At 46.1% G+C, this 13,725-nt stretch overlaps 1 protein-coding gene and 1 long non-coding RNA gene across 7 annotated transcripts in view; both read right to left on the bottom strand.

Moving 5' to 3' along the window:
• LOC769000 (mothers against decapentaplegic homolog 2-like) overlaps positions 1-573 on the bottom strand; it is a 65,114-nt gene extending 64,541 nt beyond the window's left edge. For 5 of the 6 annotated variants that reach the window (XM_040655253.2, XM_001232180.7, XM_015300444.3 and 2 more), the window contains exon 1: positions 501-573. The gene's annotated coding sequence lies outside the window, so the exon portion shown is untranslated. Of the gene's footprint in view, positions 1-79 lie in introns of all 6 variants that reach the window. The other variant, XM_046905150.1, reaches the window with a different exon arrangement.
• A 9,812-nt stretch (positions 574-10,385) lies between these two features.
• The window catches only part of LOC124417491, a 35,490-nt gene continuing 32,150 nt past the window's right edge, over positions 10,386-13,725 (bottom strand). Inside the window, exon 2 of the long non-coding RNA XR_006932320.1 lies at positions 10,386-12,999. This is a non-coding gene — a long non-coding RNA (uncharacterized LOC124417491). The remainder of the gene's footprint in view (positions 13,000-13,725) is intronic.

The raw sequence follows: 13,725 nt of genomic DNA, 5'->3' as shown, positions 1-13,725 counted from the left end.
AACAAAAAAAAACAAAAACAAAAAAAACCCCAAACAAACAAAAAAACAGCACAGAGAGAAGTGCTACACCACTCCTTACCGGGGCTGCTGTATCACAACACAACTTCTCCCGTATATGAGCTATAGGGAAGGCCAGAAGGGTGTAAGAGAAAGGTACCTCCCCAGAGGGCGGCGGGCACGGGCCCGAGCTACTGGAACTCAAGAAGTATCGGGACACCGCTCTCAAACATGCGATTTGTTTTCGGATGGTGTTGTGTAGCCCCAGAGTTAGATCGAACACCCCCCCGATCTCGACCGGGGCCGCATTCCCACCACAACAAAGGGGGAGGAGGCGCCGCACAGCCCCCTCCAGGCCCAGGCCCAGGCCCAGGCCCAGGCCCAGGCCCAGGCCCGCCCCACCGCCCAGAACATCCCGCGGCTCTCCTGCCGCTCCCCCTGACCCTCAGCCTCGTTTCACTCGCCCCCTCGTTCCCCGCCCGGCCGAAGCGTCTCACACTGACCTCTCCTCCCACAGCTACACAGACACCATCCCCCTCAGCACCGTGCACTACGTGCCCACATCTCCTCGCGCCCGATGGTCACTGCCGCGGTCCGCCCCCAGAGGTGGGAGAGGAGACAGTCTATTGGCTAACTTACCTGTCATTTAAAGAAAAGAGAGCGAGGATTAGCTCTGCGCTACTCACGCAGCCGATTGGTGGATTGCGCAGCCAATGGAGTGGTGGTAATGGAAAAAAAAAGAAAATGGAGAGCTGGAGTCGGGAGGGCGGGCACACGGCTGCGCTGCAGAACGGTGCTTCTCATTGGCTATTCTAGCTGTCACTCTCCCTCCGACGCGCCCGCTGGGGGAGGTTGATCTGGGAAGGGACAGAGTTTGGGTGGCGCGTAGTGTGCAGGCGCACTGATGAGTGTGGGTGGTGGTGGCTATGACATTCTGCCATGGCGGGGCCTCAGGAGGCGGAGGTGTATGGCTTTTCTTCAGAGCCCTTTAGGGCTCCCTCAGAACCTTTTCACAGCACATCCCTCTCAGAGACACTCAGAGCCCCCTCAGATGCACTCAGAGCCCATCAGATCCCCATCAGAACCCTTCAGATCCTCTTCAGAGCCTCTCAAAGACCCCCAAAGCCCTTCAGAGCCCTTCAGAACCTCTCAGAGACAGAATCACAGAATCACAAAATTGCAGGAGTTGGAAGGGACCTCAAAAGATCATCGAGTCCAACTCTCCTGCTAGAGCAGGCAGTTCAAGGAAGGTGATCCTCCCCCTCTACTCTGCCCTGGTCAGGCCTCACCTGGAGTATTGTATCCAGTTCTGGGCTCCCTGATACAAAAAAGACAGGGATCTCCTGGAAAGAGTCTATCGGAGGGCCACAAAGATGATAAGGGGCCTGGAGCATTTCCCCTGTGAAAAAAGGCTGAGTGACCTGGGTCTGTTCAGCCTTGAGAAAAGAAGACTGAGAGGGGATCTGATCGATGTCTATAAATATCTTAAGTGTGGGAGACAAAGGGATATGGCCAACCTCTTTTCAGTGGTCTGTGGGGACAGGGCAAGGGGAAATGGCCATAAACTGGAGCATAGGAAGTTCCGCACCAATACGCAAAAGAACTTCTTCATGGTGAGGGTGATGGAGAACTGGAACAGGCTTCCCAGGGAGGTTGCAGAGTCTCCTTCTCTGGAGATATTCAAGACCCACCTGGACACCTACCTCTGCAACCTGATGTAGGGAGTATGCATTGGTAGGGGGGGTTGGACTCGATCTCTGGAGGTCCCTTCCAACCCCTACAATTCTGTGATTCTGTGTTGTACAATTTATGCATGATGTTATGATATGGAATAAAGTGTGAATGCTGTTCTGGTTTTCTCAATAGTCCACATCATGACATCCAGCAGCATGCTGTTTAGGGCTGGAACACAGTAATAGGGAGCTGCACTTCTCTGAGTCAGCTCCTAGCAGTCTCAGCTATTTGCATTTCCTGGGTCTTAGCTCCCAGCAGTCTCAACTATTCTTACGTGAGTTCTACATCTGCAAGAAGAAGATGCCCTGAGAAGAGACAGACTAAAATTCCCAGATGTGTCTAGTATTCTCCCATGGGATTTCTGATTTGAGGTGATAAGGGGCAATTCTTTCCTTCTGGGAGGAGCAGATAGCAGGAGAGTTGAAAAATTTTCTCCCATTTGATTTATTACCTGTAACTCTGTTTTTATATCATTATCTTACATTCACTTATTTGTAGTAAATTCATTATCTCTCCTTATCTTAATTGGGTTGTTTTTTCTTCTCCCTGAAAAGGGGAAGAGAGAGTGAAGGGGGCCAGTCACATGTGAATTACACTAAACTGTAACACCGACACCGGTCAAATGTAGTTGGTGCTAGGATTAATATGAAGTTAAAAAGTAGATGAGATCAGTATGCTAATAATACAGAAATTAAGATCAAGAAATATGCAGTTTCTCTTCCTTAGAGCCTATTAAAAGGGCAAAGTGCTCAAAGTATTCCTGTGTCACCAGACCCTCTAACATTTTTGTAGAAACACACCATAGAGTGAGTTGAGACTGATATTGCACCCTTGATGAGCTCACACGTGGGAATACAAGAAAGACTATTCAGAGCAGCAGCTGCAAAGCAAGATAAACAGCACGAGAACCAAGGACACCTCTAGAAGAAGAGAAAAAGCAAAAAGTACGGCTCATGGCTCTGACTGGATAAGCGCCCACATGCACGGTTAAGGAGTGTTTGTAGAATACTCCGCTGACATGTAAAGGTGGATGGGAAAGTTGTAAGGGTGTAGGAATTGAATGTTGTTTCTGCATTAGATATCAAAAAAGGGGGAATTGATCTGAAGAAGTAGAGCACAATGTATTTGTATTTTGTAACTTGTCCTTAGAAATAGTTGATGTGAAAAAGTACAAATACCATATATGTTAGTAGCATATTTTAGAAATATAGTTGCTGAATTATGTGATTAATTCTTGCTTGCAAAACTGCAATAGTTTTTAAATGTTGCAAAAAGTATGGGTATAGTATTATGGACTAGAAAGCATATTGTAAGGCTATTCCTTTTGGATAAGAGACCCTCAGCAAAAGAAAAACAGTCTTAAAAAACATCAAAGAAGCCAGGGCCTCCACACAAGGCTGGATTGTCTCGCTCTGTGGGTAGGTTAGAACGCAACAGGCAGGCATCAAGATACTCCCCTCTATCCTCCTTCCAAACTTATCTTTATCCAAGGACAAGCAGATGTCCAGAAATAATGACCAAGTGTTAAGTGAACAAATGTAAGAAGTTAAATAATTAGTGATATATGCTTAGCTAGCAAAAATTTATGTTTAGCTGGTACCCGTATGTTTAGTTGAGCGTCGGGAAGATTGTGAACCTGAAGTACTCAGCCAATGAGGAACCAGGGGAGGAAGAGATAAGCGTCGGGTAATAAGGCATAAAAGATGTAACGCTGTTTTCTGAGTGCGCTCCTGCTTGCAGGACACCCGCCATTGCAATCGCAAATAAAATCTGCTTTATCAGAAATACCGTCCTGATAAATTATTTGGATATTTCCCACAAGGGCGGATGGGAAAGCTAAAAAAGGAAACTTGTGAATGTATATAAGTGATGTGAGAACTTGTAATAAACGATTTGGATTGTTCACATCTGAGTCCGTGCATCAGATGCTGCAAATGGTGCCCACTGCACGGAGCAAACCAAGCCGAGGCTGAGCGAGCCTGGTCCAGCAGTGCCGCCCGACTGAACTATGGAGAGTTTTGTGCACACCCACACCGTTCTGCAGGACAGAAGGTGAGCAGTCAGGAACTATGGGGAGTTCACTAACGAAGGAGCAACAAGTACATCTCCAAGTATTATGAACTGTTTTAAAGTTTCAGAATCACCCTGTATCTCCCCCAGCATTAGCTACTTTTCTTAAATGGATAAGCAAAAATGTCCCTGAATTTCCGAAAACTGGCTTTTCTCTTAATGGAGAGCTTGGGGACAAAATTGGCACAGAACTCTGGGAGGCTTCTATTTCTAAAGACAGAACGGCTGCTACACTTCTATCTGTTTGGCACCAAACAATGGAAGGCCTTAAACAAATTCGACAAGGAAGAATTTCTTCCAACTGTTCCCCATCGCCCTCCCCCCTACCCCTGCCACTGGCCCCTCGGAACAGGAAGTAGCCCCTGCCCGGACCAGATCCGCGGCTCCGACCCCACCCCCAGCCGGGGAGAAGAAAAATCGCGACCCCCACCACGCTCCCACCCTCCGCTCCGCCCCCGACGCTCGCCGTGCCGCTGCTGTCCTCCGCCCCACCCCGTCCACGTCATTTTCTGCTGCATCTCTGCAGCCTGCATGTAACTTGGTTAAAGACAAGGATGGACCGGAACCAGAGGAACTTTTTGATCCTGGTCCAGTAGATCCAGAGGACGAACCAAACCTTTTCCCTCCTGATGATAATTTGAAGGGAGCGGAAAGGAAAAAATTTTCTACAGCGCACTACGGTGCTTTAGAGCAGTGCAGAAAAGAAGCAATATTACAGGGTGATGCTGATACGTTGCAAGCCTTTTCTGTGTTGTATCATGCAAATCAGTCCCCCCCGGTGGGAATTCCTGCCTTATGAGGTGGTGAAGGAGCTAAGGAAGGCAGTGAGAGATTATGGAATTCAGTCTGCCTTTACATATAATCTTTTGGGTGCAATCCGTGACCTCTCACGATTTGAAAATTTTGTTACGAACGATCCTGTCTCCCATGCAATACACTGTATTTATGACTGAGTACCAAGAACAGGCTACCATCCAGGCTATGAATAATTTGAATAACTTGAATCATACTGGCATGGAGGATCTCATGGGGGAGGGGGTCCAGGCAACACCTCAAGCCCAGGCACAGATGGTTAAGCAATGTCTTGAACAAGTTAACACTTTGGTGTTGCGTGCTATCTGTCAGATACCTGATACTAATTCGTCTAATGCCTCATTTACATCGATTAAGCAGGAGGCTGCTGCGCCCTACATTACATTTCTTGACTGTTTACAAAATACGCTAGAGAGACAAGTGAAAAATTAAGCTACCTGGGATGTTTTGCTTAAGCAAATAGCAGTAGAAAATCCAAATGCGGATGGTTGAAAGGTTTTACAGTCCTTAAAGAATGCAGATCCATCCATTACTGACATGATTAAAGCCTGTCAAGATGTAGGTACAGAAAGTCACAAAATGGCCTTGCTAGCAGACACATTGGCATTGCAACTCGATGCAGGGACAGCTCAAAAAATGCAGTGGTACAATTGTGGGGAACCCGGTCATGTACAAAGGAACTGTAAAAAGCCTAAGCGAGCAAATAAAAATGCTTGTGCTATTCCAACTCAACCCTGTCCCCGGTCTGGGATGGGGCTACACTGGGCGAGAGAATGCCGATCTAAACTGCCTGTTGTAGAACGGCCCTTTGATCTGCCGGGAAACAGGAAGAAGAGCACGAGACCGCACACCATGACAACAAATACGGTCCCAAATCGGTTGGCCACTGCCTGGCCAGCTCACTCAGACCAGCCACCACCGGCAGCGCAGAAGTGGATTTGGTCCCCGCCCAGTCAGTGACACTGACAGATAGCATCATCAGTGACTCTCATTCCAACAGGTATAATGGGCTGCCTTGGGGACAGGCCTAGCGCCCTCTTGTTAGGACGTTCTGTTACACAGATGGGACTTTTTGTTTTACCAGGAGTTACAGATGCTGACCACACTGAGGAGATTAAGATAAAGGCATGGACCCCCTCCCCCCCACTTTATTCCCAAAGACCAAAAAATAGCACAATTAGTCCCTTTTCATTCTATGGCTGAACCAAACTGGTGGATTTGGGAGCATGGACAAACCTGTTGTGCTATGGACTACACAAGTGTCAAAAGACAAACTCTTATTATCATGCTTAGTAAACAGATGACAGTTATTAGGCCTAGTGGATACCGGAGCTGATGTTACCATCATTAAGTCAAGTGAATGGCACTGAATTGCCACTAAAAGAGCCTAATTCTGCTATTGTAGGAGCTGGGGGCTTGCAGCAACCCAAACAATGTGCCCGAATTTTATCTTTTGAAGGGCCTGATGGTCGCATTGCTCATGCTGCTCCTTACATCTTGCCAGTTCCCTGTACTTTGTACTTTGTGAGGTCGTGATCTTTTAACTCAACGAGACATGATTTTGCAGACAGATTTTCAGTAAGGGCTGTTTATCGGGAGCAACCTATACCCCTAGATTGGAAAACAGAACAACCTATTTGGGTACATCAGTGGCCCTTAACAAAGGAAAAGTTGCTGCATTTACATGAGCTATTTCAAGAACATCTAGCTGCTGGTCACATAGTGCCTACTATCACCCTTGGAATACTCCAGTCTTTGTTATCCTCAAGACAAGTGGAAAATGGAGGCTTTTACAGGACCTGTGCGCTGTCAATGCAGTAATTGAGCCCATGGAGGCGTTGCAGCCTGGTCTTCCTTCGCCTTCAATGTTACCTTCGAATATTACCTTCGAATGTTACCTATAGCAGTCACTGACTTAAAAGACTGTTTTGTTTTACCATTTGACTTCATCAAAATGACGCACCACGATTCGCTTTCTCAGTGCCCTCCATCAACCAACAAAGCCCTGCTCAGCAGCATCACTGTGTTACCACAAGGAATGCTTAATAGTCCAACAATATGTCAATTGACTGTAGCAAATGTATTACAACCAGTACGAAAAGCTAGACCTCACGTCCTTATTTATCATTACATGGACGATATATTAACTGCTACATGGACAATATATTAACTGCAGCAGAACAAGAAGAAGGTCTAAAGGACACTTTACTGCTTGTCCGGGAGGCAGTCCAATATGTCAGTTTACAAACAGCAGAAGAAAAGGTGCAGCTTAGTTCTCCATGGAAATATTTAGGATGGAAAATTACATCTCACACCACTCAGCAGCAAATCCTCAAAATAGTACCTCACGTGCAGACATTAAATGATCTGCAAAAATTATTAGGAACCATCAACTGGTTGCGACCGCTTTTGGGTATTATTACTCAAGAGCTGCACCCTCTATTCCGACTACTCAAAGGATACCCAGATCTAACCTCTAAAAGACAATTAACATCAGAAACACTACAATGCTTAGACTCTGAAATAACATCATTGCAACATCGATTTAGCCATCGTGTTTGTTTATCACTTCCAGTATCTCTTACGATAATATCAAACTCCTATCAGCCATATATCTTGTTATGTCAATGGGATACCTCAAGAAAAGATCCTCTCATTATCCCCATATGGATATTCTTACCGCATACATTTTCAAAAACCATTACATCATGAGTGGAGATGTTTGCAATGCTAATACAGAGAGGTCGACATCGTCTACAAATTGTACCAGCTCTTGACCCTGACTGCATCTACATACCTGCTACTAAAAAAGATTTAGATTGGATGCTTGCACAGTCGCTCGCTTTACAAACTGCTGTGGCAGACTATACCAGACAAACCTCCACCCACCCCCCCAAACATCAGTTACTACATAATTTGAGTGATCTGTCCCTTACTACTAATAGTTTACTTTCACATGTTCCAATACCTAATGCTGTTACTGTATTAACAGATGGCTCTGGCAAGACACACCGAGCAGTGGTTCTCTGGCATGCGACTGCTACATGATGGCATTCAGACGTACATGTTGTTGATGGATCGCCTCAAATTGTAGAACTCGCTGCGGAAGCTTGAGCTTTTCAAATTTTTTCAGAACAAAAGCTTAATATAATAACTGACTCTTTGTATGTTACAGGTATCATTCCGCAGATTGAAGGGTCTTTTCTTAAGGAAGTTAAAAACCCTGCTTTGTTTGCACAGCTCAAGCAAGTTGTACATTATGTCTCTCACTGTACTCTTCCTTATTTTCCTATGCATATTCGATCACACACTACGTTGCCCGGTCCTTTAACTGAGGGCAACCGTAAGGCTGATCAAGCCACAGTCGCCTTTGCTACCCCTCAATTATTTCTGCAAGCGCAACTCTCCCATCTATTTTACCATCAGAATAGGAATGCCTTGCAAAAACAATTCCAGCTGACAGTGGATCAAGTCCATAACATTATTCTAACCTGCCCAGACTGCCAGGCAATTGCCCCTTTGACTCAAATTGGGACAAATCCCCGTGGCACAGCATCTCTTCAACTGTGGCAGACAGATGTCACTCACGTTCCCAAAACTGGCCATCTAAAATATGTGCATGTAACAACAGATACTCATTCTTCTTACATATTTGCCACAGCACATACAGGCGAACACAGTTGCGATGCCAGTAAACACTGGTTATATGCTTATGCTGCTATGGGGATCCCATTGAGATCAGGAGCTCAGGTGGGTCTAGGGTTTGAACGTATAGGGATTAAATAAGCTAGCTTTAGAATCTAGGGAAGGAGAACGACATCTCAACATTTCATGGTCAGCTGTGCAAACACAAAGAAAGGAACAATACAAAATGAATGGCTTTGACCGGTTTGAATGCACTGTAAAAAGGTCAGACCGAGGAAGACGTCAAGCCTTTGCAAGGAAGACTTCTGACTTCATCCCCACGACCACCAGAGGGAGACCCCTACTACAGACAGTGCATGCCCCAGGGGAGGGGCGGTATGTAAATGCATTTCTGGAAGGATAATGAATATGTAAATGGTTCCAAAAATTCTGCTGAATATGTATGGGCTTGGCTTACAAATCTGTAGCGTTTTTGCTTGCTGGTGTGCAAGTTTGGTGGAGTGATCCCCCTTGCACCTGACTGATTGCACAATCGTCGAATAAATCATACCTGCTTTATAACATAATTTTGGGGTTATAGAGTTTGATTCCGCACGTCAATTTTGGCACCCCAGATGGGACTCTTTCTGGCCACCTGCAGGCCCAGCTGAGGAGAGGGACGCCTTAGGCGCGCCCCCAGGTTTCTCGGAAGGACTCCCCTTCCTCTCCTGATCTCTGTGGGGATAGACAAGGACCATTTATCAGCAGACCAGGTATGTGAATGGGAATAAGGGGAACCCGTAAATCGTGAGGAGACGTCCTACGCTGGGTATAGCCATAGTGCTGCCCCTGAGGTATGTGAGCTCACAGGTAAGGTTGCCGGCTGAGGTAGGAAAACTCCTGGGAAGCAATGTCTACAAAAGGGGGACCTGTAAGTTGTATGCATGGAAAAAAGAGTAATAACTCTCCCCTAGGTGGTTAGTAACAGTGAGTTTTGTTAAATGACAACATGGATTTTTGTGGCAATAATAGCAGGAGTCATAGGCTATATAATTTTTATTACCATCTGTTGTAAATGTTCGGTACCATGTATTTGAACTACTGATGCATTCAAAACATTCTTTCAAGCTTTCGAACTCAGACTGTACTTAAGCCAGCATTTGTGTGCATATGTGAGTGAGTGAGACATGGCAGAGCCACGGAATGAGTGCGGAGTCCCAGTTCGCGGATCTGTTCTCCCGCGAGGGAAACAGCCGGAGACGGAAGAAGCGAAAGACGATTCTTTGTGTTGTGTGTCCACTGTTTGTATGTATGTCGATGGTTTACAGGCTGGTCCGGCCCGGTTCCATGACTACTGGGGCGGAGGGATTTTGTTTTGCAAAATCCGCGCCTCCGGAAAAGGGGACCCCTCACAAAAAAGAATAATTAAAAAAACAGCGGCAACGATCTGAGGAGAAACAAACTAATTTACTAAATATAGTATTGGAATCCGCGATAACACACTATAATACAATATAATTCAATATAATTGTTAATAAAATCAAATATAATTGAGAGAAGGATTGTCCAAGAGCTAAAGGCCTTACACTAATACTGAAGCCGTGAGTGCAGTCAGGAGCAGCAGCGAGACGATCCGAAAGCGAGCACAACGAGACGAGAAGAAGTTCCCCTGAGCAGGAATGTAAACAGTACTCAAACAGTCTTCTGGGGAACGTAGTTGTTCTTCTCTTCCGCACAAGTACCCGGAACTAGAGCATTTGCTCTTTAACTCCCAGTACACTGCATGATGTTATGATGTGGAATACCGATAACCAAAAATCATAAAACCATGACAATGTATTTTATAGACTGGAATGAGGACAGGAGTTTGTACTCCATAGATTGGGAAGAGGGACCAGAGGAAAGGTGTACATTCCACCTGACAAATGAATGTTGGCCCATTTATGTTATACTTTGTTTTGTGTGTGAAGAGGTGTACCAGGGCTGGTAGCGTCCTTTGTGTCCAGAGTGCCATCGTGACTGGTGGACGGAGCACTGGGGATTAGTGTGGGGAAATTCTAGAGTATTGAGAGTTACGTGTGGAAATCTTAGGAGAGTAACGTCAAGGAAGGTGGCCTGAATGAATCCACGTGTCTTCACAGAAGTAATAGTGGAAACTTCTAAAAGCTACTTTATTCCCTGAATCAGCTCATACTTATACAGAAATACAGGTACACACGGCAACTTATAATTGGTTAGCACACAGAAATCACGCGTCTTGCTCGTTAGCTATTGGTACAGCATTAATCAACACACAGGTTTTTTCACTGTTCTTCGCATTCCACTGTCTTGATCTCTTCCTAGGCTAGCTACCCCCTTATCTTAACTGAAGACTCAGTTTTTCTTCCTGCTTTGACAGCTTCAAGGTCTCATAGCCTGAGTTGTGCACACAGCACTCAAGCTCACAAACTCTTGCTCCCTGAGCCACTCTCCTACAATTCCCCCTTTTTCTTTTGCACAAGCCAGGTAGTATGAATCACATCTTGAACCATTTTTTGCGAGTATTACAGTAAGCAAGGCACGATTATCAGCACACCAATTACTATCTATAAGAATACACTAGATTTGTGTTACACACTTCTACAAAGTGTGCCTCGTCAGTAAGCTAAGATCACATAGCACACCAGTATTATCTACAGTTTCAGTATCCCGATGAATAAAAATACCACAGCCCCCACACTGGATCAATAACTGTACCTGACCCCACAATTAGTGCACTTTCTGATTCTTATAACCGATAATTGCTCCTGGCAGTTCCCAGTGTCCAAGAGGCCTTCCCGATGAGATGTTTTCTGCGATCTGCTAAGGGAATACCGATTGCCACCCGGGAGTCATGGCACTGTATATGATGTCTGCACACCATGCGGCTATTGCTTGCTGGAGTCGTTGTTGTTGACGTCGGGTGGAGATGAATTGTTGATGTTCAGAGCTGGCTTGGTCCATTTACTGGGAACCCATAGTGGGCCAGATCCTGTGGAGACACAACTATAACCTCTACCTTTAAACAATAGCGGAGCAGGACCCTCCCACATGCCAGTGGTAGGGTTCCTATATTGAACCTGCACTGAGGGAGTAGACTGCATATGAATCTGACTATGATGTATAATTACAGGAGCTAATTCTGCATCTCCTACTAAGCTAAGGAAATTAAGGGTAAAAAGGACTCACGACTGGATCAATCTCTTCCTCCTGCTTCTGTTTCATTAGGGATTCTTTAATAGTTCTATGAGCTGTTTCTATCATTGCTTGACCTGTGGGACTATGAGGAATTCCAGTGACATGCTTTACCTCCCACATCTGCAAGAACCTGTGAACCCGACCTCCCATGTACGTCAGACCATTATCTGTTTTTATCTCCTGAGGCATGCCCATGACTGCAAAGCAAGCTGTCAAATGCCTCACTACAAGGATTGCCTTTTCACTAGCCTGTGCCATAGCCCACACCATTCTAGAAAAGGTATCAATGGATACACGTACATACTTTAACCTCCCAAATTCTGGCACATGAGTGACATCCATCTGCCAAATCTCACAGGCTTGTAAACCCTTTGGATTAACTCCTAGACCTAGGCTAGACCCGTGCTGTGAACACTGAGAGCATGCCCGCACAATGCCCTTTGCTTCTGTATCTGTCAGGCCGAACTGGCACCTCAATGCCTTAGCCGATTTATGGGTGATTCTTGCGGCCTGAAAGGAATCCTGCAGGGCACGTAGTAGTGGACTGACAAGTGCATCAGCACGAGCGTTGCCCTCTCCTAGACCCTGGGTCTCTAGGTGACTCCTGATATGCTGGATGCTACAAGGCTCAGAGCGATCATCTATTGCCCGCCTAACCTGTAAAAAGAGTTGAGCCAGTCTTGGGTTCTGGGGGAGCTTAAGCAAAGCTTATTCTATACGTAGCACTACTCCTACCACATATAAGGCATCTGATACTATATTTACACACTGATCTCGCCACCTGGTGAGGGTCCATGCCACTGCTGCGAGTTCCAAAGTCTGCAAGGAATCTCCTTTTACTCCCTCTAAAATATGACTCTGCCACTTGTCCGCCTCAAGCCAGGTGCATGCCACCTTACAAGTCCGTTTTCCAGCATCAGAATACACAGTCATGCCATCAATTGGTCTGTCTGATACCTTTGGGTGGCTTAGCCAATGCTGCTTCACTATGACCCATAGGCACGGGTCTGTCAGAAAACAGTCACTTACTGCACCCAGAAAACCTAGCAGTGGATGCTGTAGATCCTCAGAGTTACGCAGCATCCATTCCCACATGTCTGCCTTCAAGGGCAAACTAATAAATGCTGGTTCCTGCGCGCTGATTTCTACTGTCCGGTGCTGCGCTTTCTTTATTAGGTACGCTAATACTGCTGTCCATTCCCAGACACTCCTAGGCGGAGTATGTGGTAAGAAAACCCACTCCAAAATGCTGACCCGTTCCGTGGCCTTCACCTTCGCAATCGTTGTCACTGCCATTGTCATTGTTCCTGTTGTAGTTGTTGTTGTTGTTGTGCCACCTCAAGGGTTGTCATTGGGCAGTCTTTCCCCCGTTTCTTTATGGCACAACAACCATTGACACAGCAGGGCGAAGGGGGAATCGGGATGATTGACAACCTGCACCCCAATGGGAATGTCCGGGAAGCGGCAATCCACGTAGGCAGACAGAAGCTTGTCGCCAAGCACCTGGAGGCACTGGTGCTGCTCCGCAGAAAGATGCACAGGAGCCTGCGGAGAGGTACCGTGCAACAAAGTCATTAGCGGCATCATTTCATCATTACGAGTCCCTGTGAGGGCGCGTACCCACTGCAGTTCACCAATGAGAGTCTGAGCATCATGTACAGTTTGCACGTTTGTTGTCAGAGTTACCTTTTGAGGGCGGATTGTTCGTTCAGAGACTACCCACCCCAGGTATCTCCAAGGAGCACTGTGCTGCACCTTCTCGGGGGCAACCACCAGATCCCTTTTTGCGAGCAACTTAGAAATCTGTTCCAGATCCTGAAGACTGAAAGGTTGATAACGACAGGAAAGAATATCATTCATATAGTGATACACAATAGTGGCTGGAAAAGCGTAACACACTGGCTCCAGTGCCCAATGAACATACATCTGACACATTATAGGGGAATTTTTCATGCCTTGTGGTAACACAGCCCACTCAAATTGCTGAGCCAGTCCCCCTCTGTTAATTGCTGGAAGCGTGAAAGCAAAACAAACCGTATCTACTGCATGAAGCGGAATTGTAAAAAAGCAGTCTTTTAGATCAATCACTAAAATGTGCCAGTCCTGTGGCAGCATTGTAGGTGTCGGAAGGCCTGGCTGGAGGGCGTCCCTGTTCAGGCACCACTCTCCTGGAAGCCTCCCATGATGTTTACAAAATTCTTATTGATTCCTAATTTCCTCAAAGTTTCCATAAACAACCCTTAACACCATATAGTGATATTGTTCAGTTAT

This window comes from Gallus gallus, chromosome W (assembly GCF_016699485.2).
Source record: "Gallus gallus isolate bGalGal1 chromosome W, bGalGal1.mat.broiler.GRCg7b, whole genome shotgun sequence".
In the NCBI taxonomy this organism is placed as follows: Eukaryota; Metazoa; Chordata; class Aves; order Galliformes; family Phasianidae; genus Gallus; species Gallus gallus.
This window is presented reverse-complemented; position numbering and strand designations above follow the sequence as displayed.